This window comes from Arvicanthis niloticus, chromosome X (genome assembly GCF_011762505.2).
Source record: "Arvicanthis niloticus isolate mArvNil1 chromosome X, mArvNil1.pat.X, whole genome shotgun sequence".
NCBI classification, from domain to species: domain Eukaryota; kingdom Metazoa; phylum Chordata; class Mammalia; order Rodentia; family Muridae; genus Arvicanthis; species Arvicanthis niloticus.
Window position 1 is genome coordinate 25725753 of NC_047679.1, and position 12744 is coordinate 25738496.

General features: G+C 43.0%; 1 non-coding gene and 1 pseudogene across 1 annotated transcript; both read left to right on the forward strand.

Moving 5' to 3' along the window:
• Positions 1-2751: 2751 nt before the first annotated feature.
• On the forward strand, positions 2752-2856 carry LOC117695706 (U6 spliceosomal RNA). Its single transcript, XR_004604727.1, has one exon. It is a non-coding gene; the product is annotated as a U6 spliceosomal RNA (small nuclear RNA).
• Positions 2857-9231: 6375 nt separating this feature from the next.
• LOC117694651 (heterogeneous nuclear ribonucleoprotein D0 pseudogene) lies at positions 9232-10337 on the forward strand (annotated as a pseudogene).
• The last annotated feature ends 2407 nt before the right edge of the window (positions 10338-12744 follow it).

The window sequence follows — 12744 nt, forward strand, 5'->3', positions numbered from 1 at the left end:
GGTGCCTCCTTACAGCAATAGAAACCTTAACTAAGGTATCTCTGGTAGAAGGAAAGCCAGTTCCAAGGAAACTTGCCTTACACAGTGAAACACTTTTTAAAAAAAAAAAAAAGGCTGGGGGAGAAGAGGCTGGAGATGTAGCTAAGTTGGTAGAGTGCTTGCCTAGCAAGTGTGAAGTCTAGGTTTGACACCCAGTATCACATAAGCAGGGTGCTGTAGCATATACCTGTAATCTCAGCAGGAAGATCAGAAGTTCAAGGTGAGTTTTGACTACACAGCAAATTCTATTCCAGTCTGGGCCACAGGAGAGCCTGTTCAAATGTATTTTTTCAAATTAAAGATAACCCAGCACTCAGAAGGCATAAGCAGGCAGATCTCTGTGAGTTCCAGGCCAGCATGGTATACATAGTTTAAGGACAGCCAGAGCTACATAGAAACCCTTACTCAAAAGAAGAAATAGAAAAAAGAAATTAAAATTAAAAAAAAAAAAAACTATCCATTAAACAAATAAAACAAGATCATGTCCAGGGAGATATAGTTCATTTACAAATATGAAGACCTGGACTTAATCCCCAGAACCCACATAAAAAAAAAAAAAAAAAAAAAACAAAAAAACCTGAGCTTGAACCAGGTATGGTGGAGCACACTTTTAATCCTAGCACTCAAAAGGCAGAGAGAGGCAGGTGGATCTCTATGAGTTTGTGATTATCCTGGACTACTTAGTGAGTTCCAGCCTAACCAGGGCTACATAATAAGGCCTGGTCTCAAAAAAGCAGCCACCCCCCCCCCATGCCAACAACAACCAAAACTAAAAAAGCTGGGCATGATGGCACACTCGTTAATGTTACTGCTGTGGCAATGGAGACAGGATCCTTGGGGCTCACTAGCCAGCAGCTTAGCCTCCTTGCCAGCCAGCTCCAAGTACATGAGAGAACCTGTCTCAGATAACAAAGTGAATGTTGCCTGGGGAATGACACCTAAGGTTGAATTCCAGACTCAACATGAATGTGCACTTCCCCCTTCTTACACACAACACACATACATGCACACACTAAAAAATACTTGAGAAAGTAAAACTGTTCAATGTCTCCAAATGGCAGGAAGGTAATATAGATAGAAAAGTAAAATGTACAGAACATTTAATGTCCACGCTTAGAACAAGCACCACTTTACTTATAAACTAAACTAGAAAGTAGCCATGAGTCCTATCCCAGAATGGTGATTTGAACAAGTGGTGGCTCAGCCATACCATTGTATGCAAATATTTTAAGTAATGGTTTCTATAACCACCATGGTCAAAAATGTAAGTGTAAAAATAGCAAAAGTTTCTAAGTGGCCCAATAGAATGGCTCAGAAAATAAAAGCACCTGCCACCAAGCCTGACAACCTGAGTTCAACTATCAGGACCCACGTGGGAGAAGAGAACCTCTGCCCTCCACAAGCACATAACAGTACACACACAATGAATGCAAGTTTTTTAAAAAAGTTAACTCAGTATGTGAAATGACAAGAATGTTTGATAAGAGCGATTGGGGTATTTCTCTTTGGGAAAAGTCAATACTGGATGACATGTGTAGCCATGCTTACAATAGAGGTGTTCAAATGACCTTAGTCTGCACCCAGACCCAAAGTCTATCACCAGTAGAATGGAGTCTTAATTACACTATGATTCTACAGCGGGATGCCAAAAGCGTGAACAAACAGCGGCACACAGTGATAGGAACAAGCTCAAGTCTCACAAACATAATTTAGGCAGAACCAGGCATTGTGGAACATGCCAGTAATCCTATGACCCGGTAGGCTGAGGTAGGCTAAGGTAAGGGGATTGCCCAAAGTTAGAAGCCACCCTGGGATATATAATTCCTGGCCAACTTGAACTACAAAAGACCATCTAACCATACGCACACAATGTGTTGTTTGGTTTGATTTTTTTTAAGATAAAATATTGTTCCGCGCGCCTCCCGTATATCACCACTGACCACGGCTTCCTACAAAATATCATATAGCCCATTCTGACCTTGATAACTCTATGTAGCCCAGGCTGTCTTTAAACTTGTAGTCCTTCTGCCTGTGCCTCTAAGCGCTAGGATTACAGGCATACACCACCAAAGCGCTATTTTGAAAAGAAAAGAAAAAAAAAAAAAAACACCAGGCAGTGGTGGCACACACCTTTAATCCCAGCACTTAGGAGGCAGAGGCAGGCGGATTTCTGAGTTCGAGGCCAGCCTGGTCTACAGAGTGAGTTCCAGAACAGCCAGGGCTACACAGAGAAACCCTGTCTCGAAAAACAAAAAACAAAACAAAACAAAACAAACAAAAAAAAAAAAAAAGAAAGAAAGAAAGAAAGAAAGAACAAAAGAAAAAAAAAAACATGGTACCAGGAATTGTGTGGTACATTTCTGTGAGTTCAAGAACAACCTGTTCTGAAAGACAGTCAGAGCTACACGATGAGACCTTGTCTCAAAAACATATGCACCAAAAAATGTTAAGCAAAACTTGAAAAGACAGAATGACATCCCATACACAAACTTCAAATGCAGGCAAAACTGAGCTGTGTGATTAGTTTTAAACTGATATAGCTACTGTAAAAAAGCATCCCGTACACTACCAAGAATACACCCCTGCAATCCCAGAAACTTGGAAGGCATAGACTAGAAGATCACAAATTTAAAGGCAGTCTGGGTTACATAGGGAGTTCAAAACCAGCCAGGGCAACTCAGCTAGACTATCTAAAAACAAAACTTAAGAGTGTTTGTTTAGCAGTACAAAAACTAAAAAGACTGGAACGGTACAGAGAACATGAGCATAGCCCCTGCACAAGAATACCACACAGTTCGTGAAGCAGTCCGTATTTTTTAAGTAAGATTTTTATTTTTATTTGTATGTGTGTCTCTGTCAGTTTGTGCATGTAAGTGTAGTACCCACAGAGAACAGAACTGAACTCTAGTCCTCTGCAAGAGCAAAAAGTGTTCTTAACCACTGTACCGTCTCTCCAGCCCCTAAAGATGAGGGGTTTTTTAAAGAATCATTTATTTTATGTATATGAATATGTTGTCACTATCTTTACACACAACCAGAAGAAGAAATTGGATCCCATTACAGATGGCTGTGAGCCACCATGTGGTTGCTTGGAATTGAACTCAGGACCTCTGGAAGAGCAGTCAGTTTTTTTGTTTTTTTGTTTTGTTTTGTTTTGTTTTTGTTTTTTTGTTTTGTTTTTGTTTTGGTTTTGTTTTTTGGTTTTGTTTTTTTTTTTTTTTTTTTTTTTTTTTTTTTTTTTTTTTGGTTTTTCCAGACAGGGTTTCTCTGTGTAGCCCTGGCTGTCCTGAAACTCACTCTGTAGACCAGGCTGACCTCAAACTCAGAAATCCACCTGCCTCTGCCTCCCAAGTACTGGGTTTAAAGGCATATGCCACCACCGCCCGGCCAGTCAGTACTCTTAACCACTGAGCCATCTCTCCAGCCCAAAGGGGTACTTTTTAAATATACGTAGTGTGTGTGTGTGTGTGTGTGTGTGTAGTCCATGTTTAGAAAAAAGGTGAGACCTGTATCATATAGAATGAGGAAATAGAGATGAGAAGTTAATAGTTACCCAAACCAAGGGGGAAAATGCTTGCCACACTATTCATAACAGTTCCAGCTCAAACTTGTCTCCTGCCCCAGAAACCTTTGGCCAAACACAAATGATCTGTAGGACCCGAGGGGTTAGTAATACTCAAAGAACTCTGGAAACACAATTGCCAGGTAGAGCTGTTTTTCCAGGTCCTCAGAGGGTGAAGGGAAACGGACTGATGCTTGCAGCAGCACACTTCCCAGCCAAATGTCTAAAGTTTCATCCTTCCAAAGCATACACTGAAAGAAACCTACAGCTTTTAATGTAAAACTCAGTTGCTTGCACTGTCATGATTATGTAAACGGAGAGCTGAGTCATTGCCTTTCTCATTAAAGCTACTGCTCCATGTATGACTGAGGCCAGCCTACCAGAGGAAGGCCCAATACAGAATCTTTCTGGAAGATAATTAAAGTTTGATTAAAAAAAAAAAAAGACAAGGTCTCTATGTAGCCGTGCCTTTCCTGGAACTCACTAGAGCAAACTCAGAGTCCTGCCTTGCTTCTGCCTCTCAAGTGCCGTGATTAAAGGCCTGTGTCACCCTGGCAGTGATTTGAGATAAGCAATTATATTGAGTGCTTAAAATGCCAGGGCTGCAGATGTAGCTCAATAGCCCAGTTGATGCTAAACCTGCAGAAAGCACTGGGTTTCATCTCCAGCATCAAAACAAACTCTAGGCCTTTAATCCTAGCACTCAGGAGGCTAAAGCAGGAGGCTTGCTTCACATATACATTTATTAATATCCAGTAGACAGGCACATTCCCCAGCTTAGGGATGGGACCACCCACCCATCTCAAAAATTTTAACCCAAGGGGGAAGGGGGAGGGGATAGGGGTTGGTGGAGGGGAAATTGGGAAGGGGAATAACATTTGAAATGTAAATAAATAAAATAACCAATAAAAATTTTAACCCAGAATTGTTTCTATCTAAAGGAAATGCAGGGACAAAAAATGGAGCAGAAACTGAAGGAAAGGCCATCCAGAGACTGTCCCACCTAGGGATCCATCCCATCTGCAGATAGCAAACCCAGACACTATTGAGGATACCAAGAAGTGCTTGCTGACAGGAGCCTGATATAGCTGTCTCCTGAGAGGCTCTACCAGAGCCTGACAAACACAAGAGGCAGATGCTCAGAGCCAACAATTGGACTGAGCACGGGATCCCCAATAGAGGAATTAGAGAAAGGACTGAAGGAGCTGAAGGGGTTTGCAACCCCATAGGAAAAACAACAATATCAACCAACCAGACCCCCCAGAGCTCCCAGGGACTAAATTACTAACCAAAGAGTACACATGGAGGGACCTATGGCTCCAGCTGCATATGTAGCAGAGGATTGCCCTATCTGGCATCAATGAGAGGGGAGGCCGTTGGGCCTGTGAAAGCTCAATCCTGTGAAAGCATAAGGGAATGCTAGAGCAGTAAGGCAAGAATGGGTGGGTGGGTGGGGAGCACCCTCATAGAGGCAAATCGGAGGGAGATGGGATGGGGGGGTTGTCTAGGGGAAACTAGGAAATAAGACAATATTTGAAATGTAAATAAATAAAATAACCAATAAGAAAATAAACTCTGAAATATCTGGGATTCAAGAGGGGGTATATTAAAGCTATAAGAATCACTGGGGTTCAACATCTGACCCATAAAGGGAGATATAGGCTGAGCCTCAGAGGAAGGCATGCCTAGTACAGGTAACATTCCATGTGTCAAGGAGATTGTGGTGGGAGACAGTGTTGGGAACCTGGAATCAGGCACTGCTGTTGCATTTGTGGAAGATATCAGTGAGATTCCATTGTAAACTGAGCCTGGCAGACCGTTGGTTCTGAAAGATTAAGGGGTATCCAAGATTGACACCAACCTCTCATTATCCATGGGGGGGTCGTATGAAGCCTGCTGCTGGCTCAGCTCCTCAGCCTCTTCCCAATTCATGTTGATTTGAGGTCAACTGAATATTGGGGGTGTGGAGTTCCACAGCCACTTCAGATCATCTGTCAAGTCTGTCAATAACTGTCACAGGCATATGTTCCAACACCACTACCAGATAAAAAAGTTTGAAAGGGTTACTAGATTAGTTGGTATAGGAGCTCAAAATGCTGAGGTAAGAAGGTATGGATCCCAAGCATAGTCCGGGCTGCATATCGAGACCCTATCAAAACAAGCAAAAGCTGTGTGTACAGTACAGTGGTAACGTGTTCATCTAGTGTACATAAAACCCAAAGTTCAATTCATAGAACAAAAAAAGAAAAAAAAAGGGAGGGAGGGAAAGAGGAAAGAAAGTATATCAGTGTATTCCGCTGGATTTGTGATAAACACCTGTCATCCCAGCAATGGAGAGGAGGAGGTGGGAATATTAAATGTTCTTGGTCATCCTCACTATGTAGTTGAATTTGAGGCCAGTATGGGCTATATGAGATCTTAAACTATAATATATTTGTGGCAACAAAGACAATGGCAAGTGGAAATGGCCACCTCAAAAGAAGTGAAAATAAGGACTGGAGAGACACCTCAGCAGTCAGTCTTGCAGAGGAGGTGGGTTCAATTCCCAGCACCTACATAGCAGCTCACATGGGAACTCATACCTTCTGAGGGTGCACAAATGTGGTGCTCAGGCACACATGCAGACAAGATACCTCCACACATAAAAACTTGAAAATTAAAAAAAATTAAAATAGTGGCCTTTGCATAGAAATGTGAGGAATGGATGTGTGGAGCAGGCAGACTGATTTTTGTATAAATGGTTTTTTTTTTTTTTTTTTTTTTTTTTTTTTTTTTTGAAAAGTAGACCATCTGAGTCTGAAGGGATGGCTCAGTGGTTTAAGAGCACTGGCTGCTCTTGCAGAGGACCTAAGTTCAGTTCCCAGTGCCCACATCAAGCAGCTCAAAACTATAATTCCCATTCCAGAGGATCTGATGCCCAGTTCTGGCATCTGTCAGACCTGTATGGACAGGACACACATGCAGACAGGTGCACACACATACACATAAACATAGGATTTAAAAAAGGAAATTGTAGAATCTATCTTGACACTATTTTGTACATATTCTATGTTAGAGATCAAAGCCATGGCTTTACACATACTTGGCAAGTCCTCAGTCCAACTAAGAATAAAAAAAAAAAAAAAAAAAAAAAAAAAAAAAAAAAAAAAAAAAAAAAAACAAAAAACAAAAAACAAAAAAAAACCCAAATGCTCTGGCAGCCACAATAAAGATCAAGAGACAGAATGCTGGACTAAGATGTAGATTACTTGGTAGAATGTTTGCCTAACATTCAGGAAACCCTGGATAGAACATGCCTATAATCCCAATACTTGGGAAGTAGGGCAGGAAAATCCAAAATTCAAGGTCTTTCTTGGCTACATAGTTTCAGGCCAGCCTATGCTACATGATACCTGGGCTATCATGAGACTCTGTTTGTCATAGTTAAATTCTCTGTTGCTGTGATTAAACCCTGATCAAAAGCAGCTTGAATGAGGAGAGGGTTTATTTGGCTTATAGGTTTACAGTCTGTTATTGAGTCCAGCTGTCTCGAGCCCAGTATGTTATCTGTTTGTGAGCAGGTTGTGATAAGGTTTTAGGGTTCCCATGGGGAGAGGAGCGACAGGTCCTCTCCACTCAGGAATCGTATACAGGATTGACTGTGAGATAGTCGGTTCCCCGAGAGGGGAGAGAGTACGCCAGAGACAGAGGTTTGATATTTAATTGCTCTTTAATAATGCACAGCAAACAATATATTATCACCAATGCTAAAGCTATTATAATGAGGTATTGCCACATTTTCTATACATTACCTCTATCAATATGAATACAATAAACACAAATAGTAAGTTGCTAATTACTGAAGAAATACACATAGCAGTAAGTACATTATTATTCATGAGTTATATGACGTGAGTACTTATGACTGTAGTTTCCAGCAGCTTAGGTCCGGAGAGTGCTTGACCACGAAGATAGGGGCGTTCTGCAGCTTCCAACAGCTCAGGTCCAGAGGGTGCTTGACCATGAAGATAAGGGTGCTCTGCGGCTTCCAGCAGCTCAGGTCCGGAGAGTGCTTGACCATGAAATTAGAGGTTTCGGCTGTCTCCTTGATGATCGGGTACAGAGTGCTCAGTCTCTCCGCTGCTGCTTTGATGATCCATGCTGCAGAGTGCTTGATCTCTCGGCTGCAGAGGAGGCCTGAACGGAGGATCACGGTAGGTAACCATTGCTACCAGTGTGATGAACTGCTCTGGCCAAGGGCTCCTTTTTATGCTTGAATTAGGGTTACTTTTGACGTACACGGCAGATAACCAGATGCGTCTGGTTATCTGTGGGGCTGTGACTTCATTACAGCTGGTTATCACACTTATTCAAAACAACTTGTTTTTGTGCACAAATATTTTGATTCATAAGGTTTCAAAACAACTTCTGGTTATCACAGCACTTCAAAACAACTTCACTTCAAACTTGTTTTCTTTCCTATTACAAATATGGAGTTGGTCCTATTCAGGGCCTGCTCCTTACAGCAGCCAAGGCAGGAACTCAAGGCAAGAGCCTGAAGCAGAAACCAACAGAGGAATGCAGTGGTCTTGCGGTTACTATTGCTGTGATGAAATGCCATGACCAAAAGCAACTTGGGAAGGAGGGGGTTTATTTACTCGCCACCAGACAGAAAACGTGGTAAGGTCAAGCGGATTCAGAAACCCTGACAATTCTCATATAACTGTTCATTACCAGAGGTGGTGGCACAGGCCTTTAATCCTAACACTCATGAATGAGGCAGAGGCAGGCAGATCTCTGAGTTCAAGGCCAGCCTGGACTACAGAGTGAGTTCCAGGACAGCCAGGGCTACACAGAGAAACTCTTGTCTAGAAAAAAAAAAAAAAAAACAAAAACAAAATAACAGTTCATCAACTGCAGAGAGAAGAGGAACTCAACAAAGGGTGGGAACCTGGAGGCAGGAACAGATGCAGAGGCCAGAGTGTTGTGCCCAGATTGCAAAAACCCCAAAGAGACCACCAGGAACCACAACTCGGGTGCAAGCACACGAGAGTCTTTATTCAAGCTCGGGAGCCTGGGCCACAAGCCTTCCTGATGCAACAGGATAGGAGAGCAACCCCCAGGTCTAGGTGAAGGGCATTTATAAAGGAAAAAACCGTGAGTGGGGTTTTCCAACCCTTGGCATTACATGAGAGGGTAAAGGAATGTTGGCCTTCAAGCTAATTGGTTTACAAATTGGTTTACAGCACCTGGTTAAACCACAAGGAGGGAGTCTACATCAAAAAAGGAGTGTCTTGACCTGTTTTCTTAGGCCACTCTGTTGTTGTCAGCTCGCTGTAGCTGCTGTGTCTATTTTGCTACTGCCAGGGACATTTCGTGATTTTTCTCAGACGTCAAGGGTGGGGGCCATGCCTCTCTAAGGGCAAGCTAACTTAGAATGGAGTCTTAAGAACAAAATGGAGAGTCATTTTAGATGGTCCGTGGCAGCGCCATTAAAGCGAGGAGGAGGCAAGAGTGGCCGCAGCCAATGCTACTTACCCTTTTTTAGTGCAGCCGGGGTGCACTGTGCAAAGTGGAAGGTGAGGTGGGCAGGCCAGGGAGAGGCACAGGAGCCTTTGCAGCCACTCGTGTGCCTTGTCTTGTGTGCCTCTCAAGGTAAAGCGAGCGCACAGGCAGGGCTCTGCGGCTGGAGGCGCCACTGAGGCAGAAGGGGCCAAGATCCACACCAGTAAGACAGAGGAGAATGAAAGCCATTCAAACTCCTCCCCAGACACACTGAAGCAGCGACAGCACAGAGGGAAGAATAGAAAATGTTTATAGGAGGCCTTAGCTGGGACACCACAAAAAAAGATCTGAAGGACTACCTTTCCAAATTTGGTGACGTTGTAGACCTGCACTCTGAAGTTAGATCCTATCACAGGGCGATCAAGGGGTTTTGGCTTTTCGATATTTAAAGAGTCAGAGAGCGTGGATAAGATCATGAATCAGAAAGAACATAAATTGAATGGGAACGCCATTGATCCTAAAAGAGCCAAAGCCATAAAAACAAAAGAGCCCGTCAAAAAAAAATTTGTTGGTGGCCTTTCTCCAGACACACCTGAAGAAAAAAATAAGAGAGTACTTTGGTGGTTTTGGTGAGGCTGAATCCGTAGAGCTCCCTATGGGCAACAAGACCAGTAAGAGACATGGGCTCTGTTTTATTACCTTTAAGGAAGAGAAACCCGTGAAGAAGATAATGGAAAAGAAATACCACAATGTTGGTCTTAGTAAATGTGAACTAAAAGTAGCCATGTCGAAGGAGCAGTAACAGCAACAGCAGCAGCGGGGATCTAGAGGAAGGTTTGCAAGAAGAGCTTGTGGAAGAGGTGGTGGTCCCAGTCAAAACTGGAACTGGGGATATAGTAACTATTGGAATCAAGGCTATGGCAACTGTGGATAAAAAAAGCCACGGTTACTGTGGTTATGGAGGAGATGACTACAACCACTATGGATATGTTGATTATAGCAATCAGCAGAGTGGTTATGGGAAAGTATCCAAGCAAGGTAGTCATCAAAATACTAAATTATTCCATTTGCAATTTATCCCCAACAGGTGGTGAAGCAGTATTTTCCAATTTGAAAATTCATTTGAAGGTGGCTCCTGCCACCTGCTAATAGCAAGTCAAACTAATTTTTTTTTTTCTATCAAGTTCCCAAATGGAAGTATGACGCTGGGTCCCTCTGAAGTTTAATTCTGAGTTCTCATTAAAAGAATTTGCTTTCAAAAAAAAAAAAAAAAAAAAAAAGAACAAAATGAAATTTATTGTGCTACCTCGGTGCCTTCAAGAGAGGTGCTGCTTACTGGCTTGCTCCCCATGACTTTCTCTGCCTGCTTTCTTATAGAACCCACAACCATAAGCCTGGGATAGCTCCGCCCACAGTGAGCTGGGCCCTTCCCCATCAATCAATAATTAAGAAAATGCCCTACAGCTGGATCTTATAGAAGCATTTTCTTCATTGAGGCTCCCTCCTCTGATGACTTTAGCTTGTATCAAGTTGACATAAAACTAGCCAGTACAAATGGCCCCTTGTCAACTTGACACACAAACAGATCACTTTTCAATTGGCATCTTTTCTTTCTCATTTATCTCCAAGATGGAATATTAATATCACAATAATTTTGTTTTGGTTTTTTGAAATAGGTTTTCTGTATGTGGCTTTGACTGTTCTGGAACTCTGTAGACCAGGCTGGCTTTGAACTTGTAGAGATCCATCTGCCTCTGCTTCCCAAGTGCTAGAACTAAAGGTATGTGCCACCACTGCCTGGCCAAAACATAAAGAACTTTAAAAGTCCCACAGTCATTACAAAGTTACATTAAAAGTTCAGTCTCTTTAAAACATCCAACTTCTTTAAAAATCCAAATCTTTTTCCAAAGTTCAAGGTCTCTCAACCTTGAGCTCCTGTAAAAATGAAAGTTAAATACTTTCTTCAACAGGGAGGGATCAGGGGACAGTCACAATCTGAACCAAACCAAACCAAACTCCAACAATGTAAATAATGTAGGGTCCAATTGCCTGGGATTCACTCACAATCTTCTGGTCTCCTTTAAGGGGCTTGGGTCACTTCTCCACCTCTGCCTTTGGCTGCACACATAAGCTTTCTTCTAGTTTCTGGCTGGCTCAACTTCACTGTTGCTGCTGTTCTTGGTGGGCATCTTATAGCACTAGTGTTTCCCCAACTGTTGGAGTCTCCCTTGCTGCAACTGGGCTGTACTTTCACTAATAGCTTCTCCTAGGTTCTCTTCACAGTGCCCAGCCTCAGCTGCTCTCCTCAGCCTTCACACCTTCTAAGCCATCACCACCTAGGTGACTCTTACACTACCAAGTTCAGCTGACAGCACAAGTCACAACCTTGGCCATGTCTGGAACACAGCCTCTGCGCGCTGACTCTCAGGAAACCCTTTCTAGAAGATTTCATCTCAATGACACTGGTCTCTTCTCAATCACCATTAATACCTCAGCTCCAGCAAAGCAAAAGTTTCACTTTAGAAGTTCCGAGATCTTGTCAGCCACAGCTGGGTCTTCAGCCCCAGTTAACCAGAACCACAGATTCTTCAAACAAAAAGCCCAGTGGAGTCTTTGCATCCCTCTGAAACGTCACAAACCAGGCCACCACAGTCTGCACTTCTCTCAATATTCTCATCTTCTAAGCTCCCACAGAACAGCTTCCGAGCTTTTAACACTCAATGACTTTTCTAGCCCAAAGTTCCAAAGTCCTTCCACAATCCTCTCAAAAACACAGTCCTGTTTATCACAGCAGTACCCCACTCTCCTGGTACCACTTGACATAAAGCTATTACAGTACTTGCTAGCTTGCTCAGCTGCATTTCTTATACAGCCCTGGCCTATCTGATCAGGGATGACACCATCCACAAGGCGCTAGGTCCTCCTACATCAATTACCAATTAAGAAAATGCCTTACCAACATGCCCAGAGGCCAGTCTAAAGGAGGCAGTTCTTGAATTGAGGGTTCCTCCTATTAGGTATGTCAAGTTAACAACTAAAACTAAATACAATAGTGCTTTTAAAAAAATAAAAGGAGGGGCTGGGAAGATGATTGGGTGGTTAAGAGCATTGACAGTGTACTCACATGCATAAAATAAACAAATAACTCTTTAAAAAACTAAAATCTCTGCAGAGCCCTGGCTGTACCAGAACCCAGTGACTACAGAGTCCCCACTCTGTCCTTGCTGCATTAAAGCATGTAAATAAAATTTAAAAAATAAAATAAAAGACACAAACACCATGTCTACATCCTACTCCACCCCAAACTTCAGATCCTGGATGTCCTCTTTTCACACAGCAGGGAGGTCCACAGCAGCTCCAGACAGGTTCACCCCCTTCTTGCTGCCAAAGGAGCCACCATTCTCCATCTCTGTCACCAGGTAGTCAGCACCATTCCCCTTCACCTGCAGCGAAATGAGCCCGTCGTCCATGTAGATCTTGCTGCCCACCTCCAACACCATGCAGATGTTCTTATTGTCCAGCCAAAGGATGCTCTCCTCACACTTTTCCACGTGGGCATTGTTGTCCAGGGTGATCTTCAGAGTGGCTCCCTTCATCAGCTCCACCTCTGCAGTGTCGCTGTCCTTGATGAGTCCAGTCTGGCTCTCGGGTCCCTTTGT